The sequence below is a fragment of the Choloepus didactylus genome, chromosome 2 (assembly GCF_015220235.1).
Source record: "Choloepus didactylus isolate mChoDid1 chromosome 2, mChoDid1.pri, whole genome shotgun sequence".
Lineage (NCBI taxonomy): Eukaryota > Metazoa > Chordata > Mammalia > Pilosa > Megalonychidae > Choloepus > Choloepus didactylus.
Window position 1 is genome coordinate 103,420,702 of NC_051308.1, and position 15,858 is coordinate 103,436,559.

At 38.9% G+C, this 15,858-nt stretch overlaps 1 non-coding gene across 1 annotated transcript; it reads right to left on the reverse strand.

The window, feature by feature from the left end:
• Window positions 1–918: 918 nt before the first annotated feature.
• On the reverse strand, window positions 919–992 carry TRNAN-GUU. Its single transcript has one exon. It is a non-coding gene; the product is annotated as a tRNA-Asn (tRNA).
• Window positions 993–15,858: the final 14,866 nt, after the last annotated feature.

Consider the following 15,858-nt stretch of genomic DNA (forward strand, 5'->3'; position numbering starts at 1 on the left):
TTTAGAAACCTTGGACATTCGACTCACATTTACTTAGTACCTACAGTGTGCCAAGCTTGAGTTTAAGTGTTGAGGATATTAAGATGGACAACACAGGGTCATTCCTCAAGGAGCTTTCATTTTAGTGAGAAAAACAGGTAAATGGGGGGGGGGGGGTGAAGGAAAGAAAGGGCTGCAGAGAAGTGACTTAATTCTTAATGTGGTCACAGAGGATGAGTAGGAATTAGCTGGGCAAAGAAGATGAGAAAAGGTGAAGGTCCACGGGCAAAAATTCAAAAGCCATATTGTGAGTTGAAGAAAGCAGTTTGGCTCTGTTGGAGTCTAAAGAGTGAGAGAAGAGAGTTCAGGGGCAGGATCATGAAGGGCATTGCCTTCCAAGCTAAGGAGATTGTATCAGACCCCACAAGCCATTGAGGAATTTTAAGCAGTTCAAGTTTGTATTTTAGAGGGGCTCTCAGATAGATAGCTACGTAGAGAATGAACGGGAAAGGAGAGCTGAAAACAGGAAACCAGCTAGGCAGTTAAGTAATTATTGCACGAACTCAAGGGGATGTAATGAGGAGGTAAGACGGTGGCGGCGAGCCTGGAGAGGGTGATGCCTATTCCCAAGTTCTGGACATGGTGCTGTTTCACGAGTAAGGAAGTACAAAGGCAAGGCAGGCACAAGTTTGGCGGGGAAGAATTCATCTTTGGGTTATTTGTACTTCCTTTGGTCAGTAAATTTTCTTACAGCATCAGTTTCATGATAAAACTTTCATAGACAATAAATTGAAAATTTTATAACTAATTGTAAACCTAATCGCACAGATCAACTGCATCAAAAAGCTCTCGCCGGCCTTGGGCGGAGTAGGGAACTAATTAATCGCAGTACCCAACAACCCCGCCTTAAGCACCAAAGATGTTCAAAACTCGCAGTTTCGTCCCTGGGTGGGCTTGAACCACCAACCTCTCGGTTAACAGCCGAGCGCGCTAACCGATTGCGCCACAGAGACAGTCAAAGTAGACTGTCTCCACCAAGCCAATTCACTGAAGACCCAATTCGTAGCGTTCTCTTCCACCCCAAAACCTGTGGTTGCAAAACGTGTGACTGGACAGGGGTCTTTGGAGGCTGACAGGAGGACTGGTGGGCCGGTCACCTCTCCATGCATACGCGGAGGCCGGTAGCCCCGACCGAGGCAGGTCCTTTTCCCACGGCAGGACTCGGCTTCTACCTAGAATAACCTGATAAAAAAGGGACAGAAGAGGGTGAAAGTACAAAGGGGCTTTGGGGACTCCAAAATGGATGCCCTCTGTGGGTTCGGGAGTTCAGTTAGTTTTGTTCAGAGAAGTATGTCAATAATTTTTTTTTTTTTTTTTGCTGGTCTAGACAATTATTATGAGTATTAGCTCATAATACGCTTATTGTGCAAATTTAAAATACTGTTTCAAGTGTTCAGTCACATCTGGCAAAATGTAATATCTAAGTAAGGGAATTTCATGTAACAAAATTAATCTGCAACCCCAGTTGTTGTGAAAAGTTTCTAGCGTATTAGGCATCCAGATGGAACACAGAGTTCATAAATGACTGTCACTTAAGGACTTTCACACCGACAAATACTGCTTTAAATATCTGCAGGGCAGAGACGTTTATTCCGCTATCATCGTCAGTGCTGCCTCTAATAAGGTTGTGTTCTTCTCTCCTTCTTGAACCCCAGGGTCCTCAGATCTGGTTTAGTATAGTTCCTCTTCCTGTTAATGTGCAATTTAACAGCCACGACTTCCTGAGTCACGTTACCTCTGCCCCAGCCATAAGCAAAGCCGGCTACCACATCCGGTTCTTTGCTAGTACCCAGACACACGCAAGCAGCGGTTTTCTTTGTTGTCCAAGTTACAGGGCCCCTCGTATCCTCCACACAGAATCTCATTTTTCCTTTCTGCACCCAATTCTCTTATCGGAGGGTTCCAGATTAGGTTCCAGTCAGTTTTCCCTGATGTTCAGTGAACTGAGAAAACAAATACAGAAATACACATGTGCATAAATTATGTTTTTCTTTCAAAATGCTTGCCAAATGATCTTTAAGCATGTTTTTTATATTTTAAATTTTTGTTTTTAAATGTTCTTTCTTTTATAAAAGTAGGTTCAGGGTAAATGACAGTTGTAGTTGTGGTTGCTTTATTAATTTGCTAACTTGGCAAAATAAAAAGTTGCCAATCATATATTGGTCACCAAAAATTTGGGGGAAATTTTACTCATCTGTGAAGTTCATAGTTTGAAAACCACTGTTTTGATCTTCACCTCCTTTATTGGATTAACAACAGAAATAAAAAGTTATTATTTTCCCGCTTATTCTGAATAATACATACATTTCTTATGCTTTCCTGTACCTGCACACATGACAGCAATCCAATAGAAGGTAAGAGAAAAAAAATAGATAACACTGAGGCAAAAAGAAATTTTGCCTAATTGCAAACCTATCTGCGCAATTAAGTTTGCAATTAGAAAGAAAACTGTGGCAAAGGAAAAAAGTAGAAAATGAGGTGGTGAAGTAAATTCAAATATATGAGTAATCACAATAAACATAAGGTGACAAAACCTGCCAGTTAAAAGACAAAGTGGGTGTTTTAAATGAATTTTATTCTGTTTAGAACAGTGACATTAAAACATAAAGAAATAGATCCACTTAAAAGGTTAAAATGATTTTCATGTTATGTATATTTTACCACATTTAGAAATAATTAATTATAGAAAACAAAAACCACTAAAAAAACTACAATGAGATTCCACTACACATTTGTAAAAACGGCTAAAAAACAAATGAAACAAATAAAGAAATCTGACCATACCAAGTACTTGTGAGAATGTGGAGCATCTGGTGGGAATGCAAAATTGGTATAGCCACTTTGGAAAATGATTTGCAGTTTCTTGAAAAGTTAAAGATACGTTAGCCATAAGATTCAGCAACCTTACTACTTACTTACAGGTATTTGCACAAGAAGAAATGAAAGCATAGGTACATACACACACACAAACCTGTAGGCAAATATTTATAGCAGCTTTATTCATAGTTGCTAACACCTGGCAACAACCCAAAAGTGCTTCAACAGGTGATTATATATAAACTGAGGCACATATATACAATGGAACTCTACTCAGCAATACAAAGGAACAAATTAGTGATACATGCAAAACATCTCAAATGCACCATGCTAAACAAAAGAAGCCAAACTCATTTAGATCCTATATGATTCCATGTATAAGACATTCTGGAAAAGGTGAAACTACAGTGACAGAAAACAAATCAGTGGTTGCCAGTGCTGGGGGTAGAAGGAGGGATTGACTATAAAGAGGCACAGGGAAATTGGGGGTGGGGGTGTGATATAAATATTCTACTTTATAACTATGGTTACCCAACTATATGCATTCGTTAAAATTTCTTAAATTGTACACCAAAAATAATATTAACTTTTTAAAAACATAAAGAAACAGAAAGATTGGATGTAAAAGAATGGAAAATATATGCCATGAATATTCTAATAAAAACAAAGTTGGTATATAGCTGTATAAATAGCAGACAAAATAAAGTTTAAAAAACTAGGCGGGAGGCGGGGCAAGATGGCAGACTGGTGAGCTGTATGTTTTAGTTACTCCTCCAGGAAAGTAGGTAGAAAGCCAGGAACTGCGTGGACTGGACACCACAGAGCAATCTGACTTTGGGCATACTTCATACAACACTCATGAAAACGTGGAACTGCTGAGATCAGCGAAATCTGTAAGTTTTTGCGGACAGGGGACCCGCGCCCCTCCCTGCCAGGCTCAGTCCCGGGGGAGGAGGGGCTGTCAGCTCCTGGGAAGGAGAAGGGAGAACTGCAGTGGCTGCCCTTATCGGAAACTCATTCTACTGATTCAAACTCCAACCATAGATAGACTGAGACCAGACACCAGAGAATCTGAGAGCAGCCAGCCCAGCAGAGAGGAGACAGGCATAGAAAAAAAACAACACGAAGAACTCCAAAATAAAAGCGGAGGATTTTTGGAGTTCTGGTGAACATAGAAAGGGGAAGGGCCCTGAGGCGCATATGCAAATCCCGAAGAAAAGCTGATCTCTCTGCCCTGTGGACCTTTCCTTAATGGCCCTGGTTGCTTTGTCTCTTAGCATTTCAATAACCCATTAGATCTCTGAGGAGGGCCCGTTTTTTTTTTGTTTTTTTTTTTTTTTTAATCCTTTTTTCTTTTTCTAAAACAATTACTCTAAGAAGCCCAATACAGAAAGCTTCAAAGACTTGCTATTTGGGCAGGTCAAGTCAAGAGCAGAACTAGGAGAGCTCTGAGACAAAACGCAATAATCCAGTGCCTGAGAAAATTCACTAAACACCACAACTTCCCAAGAAAAGGGGGGTGTCCGCTCACAGCCATCATCCTGGTGGACAGGAAACACTCCTGCCCATCGCCAGCCCCATAGCCCAGAACCGCCCCAGACAACCCAGTGTGACGGAAGTGCTTCAAATAACAGGCACACACCACAAAACTGGGCGTGGACATTAGCCTTCCCTGCAACCTCAGCTGATTGTCCCAGAGTTGGGAAGGTAGAGCAGTGTGAATTAACAAAGCCCCATTCAGCCATCATTTCAGCAGACTGGGAGCCTCCCTACACAGCCCAGCAGCCCAGAACTGCCCTGAGGGGACGGCACTCACCTGTGACATAGCACAGTCATCCCTCAACAGAGGACCCGGGGTGCACGGCCTGGAAGAGGGGCCCACTTGCAAGTCTCAGGAGCCATACGCCAATACCAAGGACTTGTGGGTCAGTGGCAGAGACAAACTGTGGCAGGACTGAACTGAAGGATTAGACTATTGCAGCAGCTTTAAAACTCTAGGATCACCAGGGAGATTTGATAGTTAGAGCCACCCCCCCCCTCCCTGACTGCCCAGAAACACGCCCCATATACAGGGCAGGCAACACCAACTACACACGCAAGCTTGGTACACCAATTGGACCCCACAAGACTCACTCCCCCACTCACCAAAAAGGCTAAGCAGGGGAGAACTGGCTTGTGGAGAACAGGTGGCTCGTGGACGCCACCTGCTGGTTAGAGAAAGTGTACTCCACGAAGCCGTAGATCTGATAAATTAGAGATAAGGACTTCAATTGGTCTACAAATCCTAAAAGAACCCTATCAAGTTCAGCAAATGCCACGAGGCCAAAAACAACAGAAAATTATAAAACATATGAAAAAACCAGACGATATGGATAACCCAAGCCCAAGCACCCAAATCAAAAGACCAGAAGAGACACAGCACCTAGAGCAGCTACTCAAAGAACTAAAGATGAACAATGAGACCATAGTACGGGAGATAAAGGAAATCAAGAAGACCCTAGAAGAGCATAAAGAAGACATTGCAAGACTAAATAAAAAAATGGATGATCTTATGGAAATTAAAGAAACTGTTGACCAAATTAAAAAGATTCTGGACACTCATAGTACAAGACTAGAGGAAGTTGAACAACGAATCAGTGACCTCGAAGATGACAGAATGGAAAATGAAAGCATAAAAGAAAGAATGGGGAAAAAAATTGAAAAAATCGAAATGGACCTCAGGGATATGATAGATAATATGAAACGTCCAAATATAAGACTCACTGGTGTCCCAGAAGGGGAAGAAAAGGGTAAAGGTCTAGGAAGAGTATTCAAAGAAATTGTTGGGGAAAACTTCCCAAATCTTCTAAACAACATAAATACAGCAAATCATAAATGCTCAGTCGAACTCCAAATAGAATAAATCCAAATAAACCCACTCCGAGACATATACTGATCACACTATCAAACACAGAAGAGAAGGAGCAAGTTCTGAAAGCAGCAAGAGAAAAGCAATTCACCACATACAAAGGAAACAGCATAAGACTAAGTAGTGACTACTCAGCAGCCACCATGGAGGTGCAGAAGGCAGTGGCACGATATATTTAAAATTCTGAGTGAGAAAAATTTCCAGCCAAGAATACTTTATCCAGCAAAGCTCTCCTTCAAATTTGAGAGAGAGCTTAAATTTTTCACAGACAAACAAATGCTGAGAGAATTTGCTAACAAGAGACCTGCCCTACTGGAGATACTAAAGGGAGCCCTACAGACAGAGAAACAAAGAAAGGACAGAGAGACTTGGAGAAAGGTTCAGTACTAAAGAGATTCGGTATGGGTACAATAAAGGATATTAATAGACAGAGGGGAAAAATATGACAAACATAAACCAAAGGATAAGATGGCTGATTCAAGAAATGCCTTCACGGTTATAACGTTGAATGTAAATGGATTAAACTCCCCAATTAAAAGATATAGATTCGCAGAATGGATCAAAAAAAATGAACCATCAATATGCTGCATACAAGAGACTCATCTTAGACACAGGGACACAAAGAAACTGAAAGTGAAAGGATGGAAAAAAATATTTCATGCAAGCTACAGCCAAAAGAAAGCAGGTGTAGCAATATTAATCTCAGATAAAATAGACTTCAAATGCAGGGATGTTTTGAGAGACAAAGAAGGCCACTACGTACTAATGAAAGGGGCAATTCAGCAAGAAGAAATAACAATCGTAAATGTCTATGCACCCAACAAAGGTGCCACAAAATACATGAGAGAAACACTGGCAAAACTAAAGGAAGCAATCGATGTTTCCACAATAATTGTGGGAGACTTCAACACATCACTCTCTCCTATAGATAGATCAACCAGACAGAAGACCAATAAGGAAATTGAAAACCTAAACAATCTGATAAATGAATTAGATTTAACAGACATATACAGGACATTACATCCCAAATCACCAGGATACACATACTTTTCTAGTGCTCATGGAACTTTCTCCAGAATAGATCATATGCTGGGACATAAAACAAGCCTCAATAAATTTAAAAAGATTGAAATTATTCAAAGCACATTCTCTGACCACAATGGAATACAATTAGAAGTCAATAACCATCAGAGACTTAGAAAATTCACAAATACCTGGAGGTTAAACAACACACTCCTAAACAATCAGTGGGTTAAAGAAGAAATAGCAAGAGAAATTGCTAAATATATAGAGACGAATGAAAATGAGAACACAACATACCAAAACCTATGGGATGCAGCAAAAGCAGTGCTAAGGGGGAAATTTATAGCACTAAATGCATATATTAAAAAGGAAGAAAGAGCCAAAATCAAAGAACTAATGGATCAACTGAAGAAGCTAGAAAATGAACAGCAAACCAATCCTAAACCAAGTACAAGAAAAGAAATAACAAGGATTAAAGCAGAAATAAATGACATAGAGAACAAAAAAACAATAGAGAGGATAAATATCACCAAAAGTTGGTTCTTTGAGAAGATCAACAAGATTGACAAGCCCCTAGCTAGACTGACAAAATCAAAAAGAGAGAAGACCCATGTAAACAAAATAATGAATGAAAAAGGTGACATAACTGCAGATCCTGAAGAAATTAAAAAAATTATAAGAGGATACTATGAACAACTGTATGGCAACAAACTGGATAATGTAGAGGAAATGGACAATTTCCTGGAAACATATGAACAACCTAGACTGACCAGAGAAGAAATAGAAGACCTCAACCAACCCATCACAAGCAAAGAGATCCAATCAGTCATCAAAAATCTTCCCACAAATAAATGCCCAGGGCCAGATGGCTTCACAGGGGAATTCTACCAAACTTTCCAGAAAGAACTGACACCAATCTTACTCAAACTCTTTCAAAACATTGAAGAAAATGGAACACTACCTAACTCATTTTATGAAGCTAACATCAATCTAATACCAAAACCAGGCAAAGATGTTACAAAAAAGGAAAACTACCGGCCAATCTCCCTAATGAATATAGATGCAAAAATCCTCAACAAAATACTTGCAAATCGAATCCAAAGACACATTAAAAAAATCATACACCATGACCAAGTGGGGTTCATTCCAGGCATGCAAGGATGGTTCAACATAAGAAAATCAATCAATGTATTATAACACATTAACAAGTCAAAAGGGAAAAATCAATTGATCATCTCAATAGATGCTGAAAAAGCATTTGACAAAATCCAACACTCCTTTTTGATAAAAATACTTCAAAAGGTAGGAATTGAAGGAAACTTCCTCAACATGATAAAGAGCATATATGAAAAACCCACAGCCAGCATACTACTCAATGGAGAGAGACTGAAAGCCTTCCCTCTAAGATCAGGAACAAGACAAGGATGCCCGCTATCACCACTGTTATTCAACATTGTGCTGGAAGTGCTAGCCAGGGCAATCCGGCAAGACAAAGAAATAAAAGGCATCCAAATTGGAAAAGAAGAAGTAAAACTGTCATTGTTTGCAGATGATATGATCTTATATCTAGAAAACCCTGAGAAATCGACGATACAGCTACTAGAGCTAATAAACAAATTTAGCAAAGTAGCGGGATACAAGGTTAATGCACATAAGTCAGTAATGTTTCTATATGCTAGAAATGAACAAACTGAAGAGACACTCAAGAAAAAGATACCATTTTCAATAGCAACTAAAAAAATCAAGTACCTAGGAATAAACTTAACCAAAGATGTAAAAGACCTATACAAAGAAAACTACATAACTCTACTAAAAGAAATAGAAGGGGACCTTAAAAGATGGAAAAATATTCCATGTTCATGGATAGGAAGACTAAATGTCATTAAGATGTCAATTCTACCCAAACTCATCTACAGATTCAATGCAATCCCAATCAAAATTCCAACAACCTACTTGGCAGACTTGGAAAAGCTAGTTATCAAATTTATTTGGAAAGGGAAGATGCCTCGAATTGCTAAAGACACTCTAAAAAAGAAAAACGAAGTGGGAGGACTTACACTCCCTGACTTTGAAGCTTATTATAAAGCCACAGTTATCAAAACAGCATGGTACTGGCACAAAGATAGACATATAGATCAATGGAATCGAATTGAGAATTCAGAGATAGACCCTCAGATCTATGGCCGACTGATCTTTGATAAGGCCCCCAAAGTCACTGAACTGAGTCATAATGGTCTTTTCAACAAATGGGGCTGGGAGAGTTGGATATCCATATCCAAAAGAATGAAGGAGGACCCCTACCTCACCCCCTACACAAAAATTAACTCAAAATGGACCAAAGATCTCAATATAAAAGAAAGTACCATAAAACTCCTAGAAGATAATGTAGGAAAACATCTTCAAGACCTTGTATTAGGCGGCCACTTCCTAGACTTTACACCCAAAGCACAAGCAACAAAAGAAAAAATAGATAAATGGGAACTCCTCAAGCTTAGAAGTTTCTGCACCTCAAAGGAATTTCTCAAAAAGGTAAAGAGGCAGCCAACTCAATGGGAAAACATTTTTGGAAACCATGTATCTGACAAAAGACTGATATCTTGCATATATAAAGAAATCCTACAACTCAATGACAATAGTACAGTCGGCCCAATTATAAAATGGGCAAAAGATATGAAAAGACAGTTCTCTGAAGAGGAAATACAAATGGCCAAGAAACACATGAAAAAATGTTCAGCTTCACTAGGTATTAGAGAGATGCAAATTAAGACCACAATGAGATACCATCTAACACCGGTTAGAATGGCTGCCATTAAACAAACAGGAAACTACAAATGCTGGAGGGGATGTGGAGAAATTGGAACTCTTATTCACTGTTTGTGGGACTGTATAATGGTTCAGCCACTCTGGAAGTCAGTCTGGCAGTTCCTTAGAAAACTAGATATAGAGTTACCATTCGACCCAGCGAATGCACTTCTCGGTATATACCCGGAAGATCGGAAAGCAGTGACACGAACAGATATCTGCACGCCAATGTTCATAGCAGCATTATTCACAATTGCCAAAAGATGGAAACAACCCAAATGTCCTTCAACAGATGAGTGGATAAATAAAATGTGGTATATACACACGATGGAATACTACGCGGCAGTAAGAAGGAACGATCTCGTGAAACATATGACAACATGGATGAACCTTGAAGACATAATGCTAAGCGAAATAAGCCAGGCACAAAAAGAGAAATATTATATGCTACCACTAATGTGAACTTTGAAAAATATAAAACAAATGGCTTATAATGTAGAATGTAGGAGAACTAGCAATAGAGAGCAATTAAGGAAGGGGGAACAATAATCCAAGAAGAACAGATAAGCTATTTAACGTTGTGGGGATGCCCAGAAATGACTATGGTCTGTTAATTTCTGATGGATATAGTAGGAGCAAGTTCACAGAAATGTTGCTATATTAGGTAACTTTCTTGGGGTAAAGTAGGAACATGTTGGAAGTTAAGCAGTTATCTTAGGTTAGTTGTCTTTTTCTTACTCCCTTGTTATGGTCTCTTTGAAATGTTCTTTTATTGTATGTTTGTTTTCTTTTTAACTTTTTTTTCATACAGTTGATTTAAAAAAGAAGGGAAAGTTAAAAAAAAAAAAAAAAAAACAAGGAAAAAAAAAAGATGCAGTGCCCCCTTGAGGAGCCTGTGGAGAATGCAGGGGTATTCGCCTACCCCACCTCCATGGTTGCTAACATGACCACAGACATAGGGGACTGGTGGTTTGATGGGTTGAGCCCTCTACCACAGGTTTTACCCTTGGGGAGACGGTTGCTGCAAAGGAGAGGCTAGGCCTCCCTAGTGGTTGTGCCTAAGAGCCTCCTCCCGAATGTCTCTTTGTTGCTCAGATGTGGCCCTGTCTCTCTAGCTAAGCCAACTTGAAAGGTGAAATCACTGCCCTCCCCCCTACGTGGGATCAGACACCCAGGGGAGTGAATCTCCCTGGCAACGTGGAATATGACTCCCGGGGAGGAATGTAGACCTGGCATCGTGGGATGGAGAACATCTTCTTGACCAAAAGGGGGATGTGAAAGGAAATGAAATAAGCTTCAGTGGCAGAGAGAATCCAAAAGGAGCCGAGAGGTCACTCTGGTGGGCACTCTTACGCACACTTTAGACAACCCTTTTTAGGTTCTAAAGAATTGGGTGGGGTAGCTGGTGGTGGATACCTGAAACTATCAAACTACAACCCAGAACCCATGAATCTCGAAGACAGTTGTATAAAAATGTAGCTTATGAGGGGTGACAAGGGGATTGGGAAAGCCATAAGGACCACACTCCACTTTGTCTAGTTTATGGATGGATGAGTAGAAAAATAGGGGAAGGAAACAAACAGACAAAGGTACCCAGTGTTCTTTTTTACTTCAATTGCTCTTTTTCACTCTAATTATTATTCTTGTTATTCTTGTGTGTGTGCTAATGAAGGTGTCAGCGATTGATTTGGGTGATGAATGTACAACTATGTAATGGTACTGTGAACAATCGAAAGTACGATTTGTTTTGTATGACTGCGTGGTATATGAATATATCTCAATAAAATGAAAATTAAAAAAAAAAAAAAAAGACATAATGCTGAGCAAAATAAGCCAGGCACAAAAAGAGAGATATTGTATGTTACCACTAATGTGAATTCTGTGAAAAATGTACAATGTTTTATACTGTAGAATGTAGGGGACCTAGAGATACCAATTAGTGGAGGGGGAATGATAATCTAATAAGAACAGATAAACTATGGAGGGTAATCTCAATGTTATGGGAATGCTCAGGAATGATTATGGTTTGTAAACTTTCTTGGATATAGTAAGATCATGTTGGAAGCAATAGAGTTATTTTAGGTTTTTTTTTCTCTTATTCCCTTGTTTTCTTAGGGGTTGTTAATTTTCTTGGGGTATGGTAGGAACATGTTGGAAGCAATGTAGTTATTTTAGATTATTTGTTTTTCTTACTCCTCTGTTTGGACATGGTTTATTAATTTTCTTGGGTTATGGTAGGAACATATTGGAAGCAAAGTAATTATTTTAGGTTATTTGTTTTCCTTAATCCATTGCTTTGTTTGAAATGTTGTGGGGTTTTTTTGGTTGTTGTTTGCCTGTTTGTTTTTAATTTTTTGATAAACAAAGTTAAAAAATTGAAAAAAAATCAGTAGAAAAATGGGAGTAAAAACTAAATGACAGATAGGGTGGGATGGGGGGATGGTTTGGGTATTCTCTTTTCACTTTTATTTTTTATTCTTATTCTGATTCTTTCTGATGTAAGGAAAATGTTCAGAAATAGATTGTGGTGATGAACGCATAACTATATGATCATACTGTGAACAGTTGATTGTATACCATGGATGACTGTATGGTTTGTGAATATATTTCAATAAAACTGAATTAAAAAAAAAAAAAAAAACTATGCGGTATTAGGGGTGAAGATAGTCACTATAAAATGATAAAAGATTAAATTTGTGATGAACATATAATAATTCTAAACATATATAGCTAATAAAATTGCATTAAAATATAAAAAGTATTCAACCTACAAGGGAAAATGGGCAAACCTATCATCACAGTGCGAGAATTCAGCATACTTCTAGCAGCACTTGATAGGTCAAGTAGAGAAAAAACTTACTAAGCATATAGAATATTTGAGAACACAATTAGCAAGCTTGATTTAATGGCTATGTATACAAAGAGAACTATGCAACCATTAATTATTGATTATATGTTCTTCTGAAATGCAATGGAACACTTATGAAAACCGACTATATTTAAGCTGTAAAACAAGTCTCAACACGTATCATGTAGCTGGTACTATGTACAACACATTCTCTGAACATACTGCAATTTGACTCAAAAATCAATTACAAAAAATAACTTTTTAAAGACCTCATATATGTGGAAATTTTTAAAAACATGCCTTTATGGAAATTAAGAAAAAAAAATGCTTGCGTATCAAAAAGAAATCAAATGAATACTGAAAAATACTTAGAATTGAGAAGTAATAAAAAGAAAACACACCAGAATTGTGGAATGTTCAAGGTTTCATAAGTGCACCAACCATCAATGTTTAGCATGTGTGTTAAACAGTACTCTCTATTAAATTAATCTGTTAAAAAAAAAAAAAAAAAACTAGAAACTTGTGGAATGCAGTTAATCCTGTTACAATGAGGGAAGTGAATAGTCAATGGCTATTCTGATAGGTCAATGCCATACTAGTTAATTCCCTCCAAAAAGAATCATCTTCTTGGCTGCGCTTTTGGCTCTCCCTTGAGAACCCAGAAAACCAGCCCCCATACCTCTACTGGCCATAGGGAACTCAAGGTGTCCACTTCCATGGTGGGCCCTCAATGCCTCCCAACCTATATGCCTAATTTAAGCCAGCTGGCGGCAGTTCCTGGATATAGGAACCCATCCCAGTAAGTCTCCCAGCAGTCTGGATTCTGGTCTAATTAGCAAGTGCCCAGTGATAATATGGTCCCCTAAGGCTGTGGCTACCTGCTAACACCAAGTACTCTCCTAGAGTCACCATGCTTTTGGTTACTTGTGGGAACTGCAGCCTCCATGGAATCTTGGTACTAAGAGAGTCAAGAAATAATGAAAAGAGCAAACGGACAGTAACAGGTCTTACTGAGGGCACCATTCTGACTCATTTAAGAAACGTAATTATCTCATTATCCCTTGTGACGGTTAGGTTCATGTGTCAACTTGGCCAGGTGATAGTGCCCAGTTGTCTGGTCAAGCAAGCACTGGCTTAACCATTAGTGTAAGGAGATTTTGTGACTGGTTAATAAACCAGAAGGCTGGTTTATTAAATTATCAGTCATTAGATTGCATCTGTGGCTGAATACACCTACAATCAACTAAGGGAATGCCTTCTGCAATGAGAGAATCTAATCAGGTGGATTTAATCCAATCAATTGAAGACTTTTAACAGAGAAAAGAGAACTTTCATTTCTTCTCCAGCCAGCCAGCTTCTCCTGGGAAGTTTATCGGAGACTTTCATCAGAATTGCCAGCTTGCAGCCTACCCTATGGAATTTAGACTCAGGCATCCTGCCCTACAGAATTTGGACTCAGGCATCCCCACAGTTGCGTGAGGCACTGTTATAAAATCTCATATTTACAAATATTTCCTGTTGGTTCTGTTTCCCTAGAGAACCCTGACTAATATATCCCCTTTTACAGATGAGGAAATTGAGACAAAGAGAGTCAAGAGTCAAACACAGGAAACGTGACAACAGAGCCCACACACTTAACATCACACTATGTTTCCTCATCCAGCCTGAGTGGTTGGGTTCAACCTAATTATAAATGTAATTCCAATTAGTTATTTTTATGATTTAGTTGATAATAGATGTATAAAACCCTTAGACAACATGTTAAAGGCTAGAAAAAATTTTAATACAATTGCTGTTAGTTCAACACTAGATAACACAGGATTCAGCATCATAAACAGCATGTTAGGAAAAAAAATTCCTCCAGGAAAGTAATTGGAGGAATTTGATGCAGTTTCCATGTCAAACGGGGGCGTAGGAAGCTCATTCCTGGCAATGTGTTTCAACATGGATGGCACTCATAAAAAATATTCAGTGAAAAAATGTTAGTTGCAAAAGAATACACCGCATGATACCAGTTGCATAAAGTTCATAAATATGCAAATCCAAGTAAAATGCCCCTTTTCATTTCTGATTTTAGTCAATTGTGTCCTGTGCCAGTTTGAATGTATTATGTTCCCCCAAACGCCATTATCTTTGATGTAATCTTGTGTGGGCAGACCTTTCAGTATTGATTAGATTGTAATTCTTTGAGTGATTCAATGGAACTGCGCCCCACCCAACTGTAGGTGATAACTCTGATGAGACAATTTCCATGGAGGTGTGGCCCCACCCATTCAGGGTAGGCCTTGATCAGTGGAGCCATATAAATGAGCTGACGGGCAGAGGCAACTCAGTGCAGCTGTGAGGGACGTTTTGAAGAGGACCTACAGCCAAGAGGGATACTTTGAAGAAAGCACAAGAGCTGCAGATGAGAGACATTTTGAAGACAGCCATTGAAAGCAGACTTGCTCCAGAGAAGCTAAGAGAGGACAAATACCCCCAACTGCAGCCTAGAGAGGAATGTCCTAGGAGAAAGCCATTTTGAAACGAGAACCTTGGAGCAGACGCTGGCCACGTGCCTTCCCAGCTAACAGAGGTTTTCCGGACACCATTGGCCATCCTCCAGTGAAGGTACCCAATTGTTGATGACTTACCTTGGACGCTTTATGGCCTTAAGACTGTAATTGTATAACCAAATAAACCCCCTTTTATAAAAGCCAATCCATCTCTGGTGTTTTGCATTCTGGCAGCATTAGCAAACTAGAACATGTCCTCTCTGTTTTTCTTCATCAGTCTAGCCAGAAGTTTGTCAATCTTATTGATCTCTTAAAAGAACCAGTTTTTGGTTCTCTATTGTTTTTTTATTCTCTATTTCATTCATCTCCATTCCAATCTTCCTTCTGCCTGCTTCTTTCTGTCTACTTTGGGTTTAGTTTGCTCTTCCGTTTCTAATTCTTCCAGTTTTGAGTTTAGGTCTCTGGTTTGAAATCATTCTTCTTTTTAATGTAATCATTTAGAGCAGTAAACTGCCCTCTCAGCACTGCCTTTGCTGCATCCAAGTTTTGGTATTTTGCAGTTTCATTCTCACTCACCTTAAGATATTTCCTAATTTCTCTTGTGATTTCCTCTTTAACCAATTGTTCGTTTAAGAGTATGTTCTTTAATTCCACCTATTTATGAAGTTTCCATTTCTCCCTCTGTTATTGATTTCTAGCTTCATTCCATGTTAGTCAGATACACTGCATGCTTTCAATATTTTTTAATTTATTGCATCTTGCTTTGGGACCTAACATATGGTCTATCCTGTGCACTCAAGAAGAATATGTATTACGTTCTTGTTGGGTGAAGTGTTTATATAAACATATATATAAAATACATAGTCTAGTTGATTTAGAGTATTGCACAAGTTTTCTATTTCCTTATTGATCTTCTGTTTGGATGT